Genomic DNA, 6,000 nt, shown 5'->3' with positions numbered 1-6,000 from the left:
AAGGCATATGCAGTAAATCGTGTGTCATTTCAGGTTTTCGGGTTGCAAGTAATCTATCTCCTTGTTCCCCTGTCTGTGTTTCTCCCTCCCACAGCATCGTTGGAGGGTACATGTTTCAGAAAGGGAAGGTGAAAAATGGCCCAACCTCCTCTGGCCTATAAGAAAGCGAGAAATGAACTTTTACTGTGTTAAGCCACTAAGAACCGAGAATTAATATGATATTGCATGCAGCTTTGCCTGCCTAATACACTACTCAGAAGCTCATAGGCTTGTTGTGAGAACTCAGTTTATGCATGTGAAGGAATGGTAATCTTGGGTGGTGTGTACTGAACTCTCCAGAAATGCCAGCTATTGTTCATATCATTCCCCGATGACAGCAAACTGAGACGGACCCCAGCGGAGTTGAGCTCTTACAGATACTAGCATTTATTGTCCCAGCATGATCATCTACTCATCTCCTGTTTATAACAGCACAGAGCTGGGGCTGGAAGTGCTTCGTGTGTGCAAAGGGGTTTGTCGGTTGTTTTACAGAATTGTACAATAACCACAGACACTTTGCATTGGGAAGGATATTAAAGGTCATCTTGCATATCCCTCACCTGAGCTTTAACTACCTTCTCCAACTTTCCTACTGAGGGTTCCTTTAGCCTCATCTGAACGCTGAAAGGGCCTACCTGAGAGGTCTTACTGTCGGAAAGTTCCTTATGCCTGCCTGACTCTATGTCCAGTAGCCCCAGCCCTGGCCAGTACACCTGTCTGGCCCATGCGATGGTCCAGTGACCATCCATCCACTTCATTCAGCAAACAGGTATTGAGTTCTACCTGGTGCCTGGCCTCACTGCTTGCTGTGATTCAGGCAGGTTACTCAACCCCTCTGAGCTTCAATGCCTCCTTTGTAAAATTAGAGTCATAATAGCACCTAATTCACTGAGTTGTGAGGATTAAATAAGGCGGAGTATACAGGGCACGTATCACAGAGCCTAGCACAGAGCAAGTACTCAGTAAATACTAGTTTTTGTCACTCTGGTGATTGCAATGTGTTAGGAAAAATTGAAGTTGAGTCAGTATTTCCAAGTCTAATAAGGACGACAAAAGAGAAAGAATGAGAGGCTACCGAAACATTGAATGGACTTGAATTGGGCTTCATTTTTCCATACGAAGAGAAATAGCTGGGTATCGGAGGACCCTCAGAAAGGCCTGGGAAACCAGGCGAAGAAAGCCACCGTAGGGAGCCAGTGGGTCCCCCTTTGAAAGGCACCAAACACGCATGGTGGGAGCGCTGTTCACGGGGATGGCAGCAGAACTGGACACTGAGAGCAGCTCGGGATTCAGGGCAAAGGGTGACTTAGGGGCAGGATGAGATAGTGTCTCAGACCGACTTCTATGTGGCACAGAGCAGTCTTTGCCGCTTAAAGGAACTGGGCAGGACAAGCACAATACAAAACAGATGTGTCACCTTAGAGCTCCCTGAACAGAAAGCAAGCAAAACCGAGGGATACAGGACAACGCAGGAGACAGGAACCAGGCTCCCTGGGTGTATTGCAAACTGGGCTCCTGCTTCTGAACCATTGCTTCCCTCATGCTAACAGGAGAAAGCTGGGGCACGGGGTATTGGGGACAGAGGAGTGATTAAGCCACCACCCCCCCACCTTGCCACAGGGCCCAGCCTCACTATTGTTGGAACACAATCTTTGTTGCTGTTGTTACTTCTGCTGTTGCTGCTGCAGCTGTTGCTGTGGTTTGAGGACATCTTGTCTCATTGCAGAGCCCAGGAGGAAGGCTCTCTCTTCTCCCTGTGCGAGCTGCTTGCCTACTGCCTCCTTGATGGTCCTTCCAGTTTCGAGCTGTGGCTGGGCTATGACCACGGAGGGCTGGCAGCCCTGTGGTGGGTGGAGGCAGCTTCTCCTCTGAGTCACAGAGGATATCCCCCACCCCCGCTTAATTGCCAATAAAACAGAAAGCACCGTGTCCCTGGGAGCCTGGGAAGAATCCTGCTAAATCCTGTTTCAAGTAGGTTTGTGTTTTTGTTTTGTTTTTTCTGTTTGGGATTTTGTTTTATTGATCAGGAGAGAAAGATTCATTTTCCTTTTAAAGAGCTAAATTGTTAAGTGAAAGTGCCCTGCCCCCACAGGCAACAGAGACCACGAAGAGGTCAGGAGGGCCGCAGAAAAACGAGTAATGGAGAAAGTCTGCCCATTGGGTCACACGGACTATAACGGGCACTGCTTTCCGGTTGACAGCTCTGTCCAACATTCAGGCACAGGGCCAGGCCTGTTAGCCAGCCACAGTGACACACACTGACCGTCACCATCAGGTGACCAGCAGGGCTCAGTGCCTCCACCGACAGAGGAGGGTCATGGGAACAGCCACAGCCTGCGTGTGATTCCCAACTCCATTATGAATGTTCTGTGTGACCTTCAGGGAGTCATGCCACCTCTCTGAGCCTCAGCATTCCCATCTGCGAAGTGGAGCCAGTACTAACAAGCTGACAGGTTTCCAGAGAAGATCAAATCAGACGAACATATATAAAAAGCTTAACACAGTGTTAAGCCCATTGCAAGCACTCCAAACTAGCAGCTTTAAAAACCTCTAACTGTCATGAACATGAGGCTGGCTACACAAAGCTTGTGCCTTCAAAAGGAAACAGAGGCCTCGGTATGTCACTCTCTGCAGTGAGCTCACTCAGCTCCTAGAATTCCGGAGACCACTCCTTGGGAACATGACCAAAGACTCAGCTTTGTCTCTCTCCATGTTATTAGTTCCTAGATTTAAGACTCCTCCTTCAGATCACTTCGTATTCCCTTTATCACAACAGTAGCAAAGGCTGGCAAGTACCCCCAAATAGGTGGACTGCAAAGTGGTGGTCTGGCAGATGCCCCGAGTTCCTGAGGGAGCAGAGGATGTGGGGAGTGAAGCATCATGGTGTGTGTGTGTGTGTGTGTGTGTGTGTGTGTGTGTGTGTTCCTGTGAATGTTCTTGAAGTCCCAATGGAGAGAGCACACAGCATCTCAGCTGACATTTGCAAACAGAGCTAAATTGAGAGGTGTCACCTTCTCCAGCAAGGTCAAAAGACTCAATGCATGCTAACCTGGAGAGGTGAAAATTGCAGGCAGCAAACAAAATTCGCACTGCCACTTGGAAACCTGCCAACTGCTACAATCAGGGTAAAAATAATTGGAAGACTAAGTCAGGTGTAAATCAGATGCTCTAGCACCGAGTGGAGGTATGGAATTCTGTTTTCTAGTCCTCTTCTTCCTGAGCCCCCTCCTGCCTAGGGTTCCCGGACATGGTATCTGCCCAGTGTTCTAGTGACCAGCCAGCCCTGACTCCTTCCCTGGCTTCTCATTTCCTTCGCAGGCCCTAGGGCTTGATCCTTGGCACCCCGTTTCTCCCCTCTAATAGTGTACTCCCTAGAGGGTTTATCCTTCCTTGGGACTCATTGTACCCTCCTCAAACTCACTGCAGCTACGCACTAAGCTAGAACCCGTAATCCAGAAACCTCTCTGCCCCAAGCTCCCCATGGCTCACAGGCCACCTTCTCTTGGGTACTCCTGAGTAAGCCATTCATTCACTGGCTTATTCCATCAACAACTCTTCGATTAGTACCTATCAGGCATTGGACTAGGTAGTAGGGCTAGAGAAGGGAAACTTACATCCTGTTGGCCTTTCTATTGCAAAGAAAGGACATTTTTAACAATTAGACCTTGTGAAAAATATATAAAGAATACAATATGGCCCAACACGGACAAAATCGAGGTTTGAGGGAGGGAAACAACTCTACTCTTTATAAAATAAGACCATTCTGAGCCCACAGTGTTGGTGCTAAGACTTGAGGGTGAGCAGGAGCTAGGTATGCAAACAGTGGGGAGAGATCATTCCAGAAAGATGGACCTGCATGAGAAAGGCTGTCAACAATGCCTTTGCAAAATAATTTGATTTGTGTGGGGGACATGAAGTGGGGGGTCTCCAATTTGCTGATTATCAAGCAGAAGTTAAAAGCAAACAGATAGAAGTACTGTCACAGAAAAAGAAAATGCTTCAGCCAGACATCCAAATAATTACCTAAGTTGTCCCAACCCTGACATTTATCACCAGTCCTTCCTTTGAAGGTATGTAAGGAGAAAAATAATGAGAAGAACGTTATTTTGTAATTACCAAGCATGAATTACGGCTCTGAGAGGCTATTTCCAGGGGTGGTTTAGTGTAATTATTTGGGCATTAGTGGAGTCTAATTTAGCATGACATTATCAGTGCAGAGAAGTTCTGGAACAAGGCTCAAATTTCATCTTGGCATTCCCACCATCTGACCGGGGAGCCTAACCCTGTTAAGACTCAACTGCTTTCTCTGTGAAATGGGAACAATAATCATGCTTTACCTACATCCCAGGAGAGTTGGAAGAATCAAATAAGGTAACGGATGTAGAAAGGCTTTGCCAACTGTAGAGCACTGTTCCTGTGAGGGCTCACTCTTCATGCCTTTCACTGATGTCGAAGAACCCGTTTGGGTTGCAACCAACAAAAGAAAACCTAACTCAACTTGGTTTAAGGAAGAAAAGTACACTGGCCACAATAACAACAACAAAATCTAGGGTTAAGCAGCTTTAGAGACAGTTTGATCCAGAGACTCAAATGATACCCTCTGTAACTCAGCTCTCTCTCCATTCCTCAGCTGTCTCTACTCCCTGCTGGCTTTCTTCCTAGGCTCTTCATGATGACTAAGTGGTTCTCGACCTATAACCTCCCTCGGTTCAAATCCAGCAGGAAAGAGAGACTGCTTCTCTCTCAATAATTCAGGGGAAGTCCTGAACCTGATTCTCGCTGACCCAAATTGGGTTGTGTGACCATCCGTGCTCTGATCACCGTGCCCAGGGAGTGAGAAGAGCCATGTCTGAGTCATATGCCCAACTCTCAAGCACGACATACACAGACCGAAAGTGGGGGAAAGCTAGATTCCTAGAGAAACCAAGGAGAGGATGAAAGGAAGTTGGACAGCAAAATGGCAAATGTCCACTCCACCCCCGTATCCTAAATCTCTTGCCAGGAAACTCCCAGGTCCGTCTTCAGGGGCTCAGGACCAGCAATCACTAAAGACCAATGTGATTACAGACCAATGTGATTACAATGCGAGAATGGAACACAACCCTGCTTAACCATCAAGCCCTCCAGAGACTCACAGTGCCGAGCCTTCTGTGTCTCCACAGTCCAACTTGTTCTTTCCTTTCAGATTCGGTCTGCTTCTTTCGAGCCCAGGCTGAGTGCTGACAGGCAGCAGCTGCTGCCTGAGAGGACCTGTTTTGTGGAGTTTCAACCACATCTCCTTCAAGTTGCGATTCTGTCCGTTAATCAACAATTCTATAGCTTTTCTAGCCCTGGCTTCTCTCCTGCTCCACAGCTTGTGTTTGTTTGTTTGGTTTTCGCCGGTATCAGGGCATATAAAAGATGCCGTGGAACACAAGGCATGATAACTGCTTTCGGAGGTTAGGGGCTGATTGCAGGATGTGTAGCAGGTGGGAGGGGAGCGATGGGGAAAGGTTTACAGAGGAGGCGTGAACTGAGTGTCAAGCACTGATGAAGAATTTGCTAGAACAAGAGGAGAGAAGGTTATTGCAGCCTTGGATCGTTGGATCCAAAACTATTTTGATCTCTCTTTACAAAAAGAAAAAAGAAAACTTTTTTCTCAACCCAGAAGTTGCAAACCAGTGGCCGGCAGACAAACCAGGCTAACAGATGTGTTATATTTGGCCCGCACAGCATGTTGTGGCATTTAAATCAGTTGCCAACATTTAAAAATGGTGAGATTTTTTTTACATAAGGATCTGGATTTCCAGCTGCTCTTAAAAGCTCAGGAGCTCTGGCAGGCCTGGACCTGAGTCACCATTGGGAAAACAATTGATTGAGTTGAGTAGCCACTACCCTCTAAAGACAGGGCAGGGGCCACATGACCTGCTTACCTCCATGTTTTCCTATGTCACCACATGGCCTCTGTTGGTATTAGAGTTT

Source organism: Rhinolophus hipposideros (genome assembly GCF_964194185.1).
Source record: "Rhinolophus hipposideros genome assembly, chromosome: 10".
In the NCBI taxonomy this organism is placed as follows: domain Eukaryota; kingdom Metazoa; phylum Chordata; class Mammalia; order Chiroptera; family Rhinolophidae; genus Rhinolophus; species Rhinolophus hipposideros.
This window is presented reverse-complemented; position numbering follows the sequence as displayed.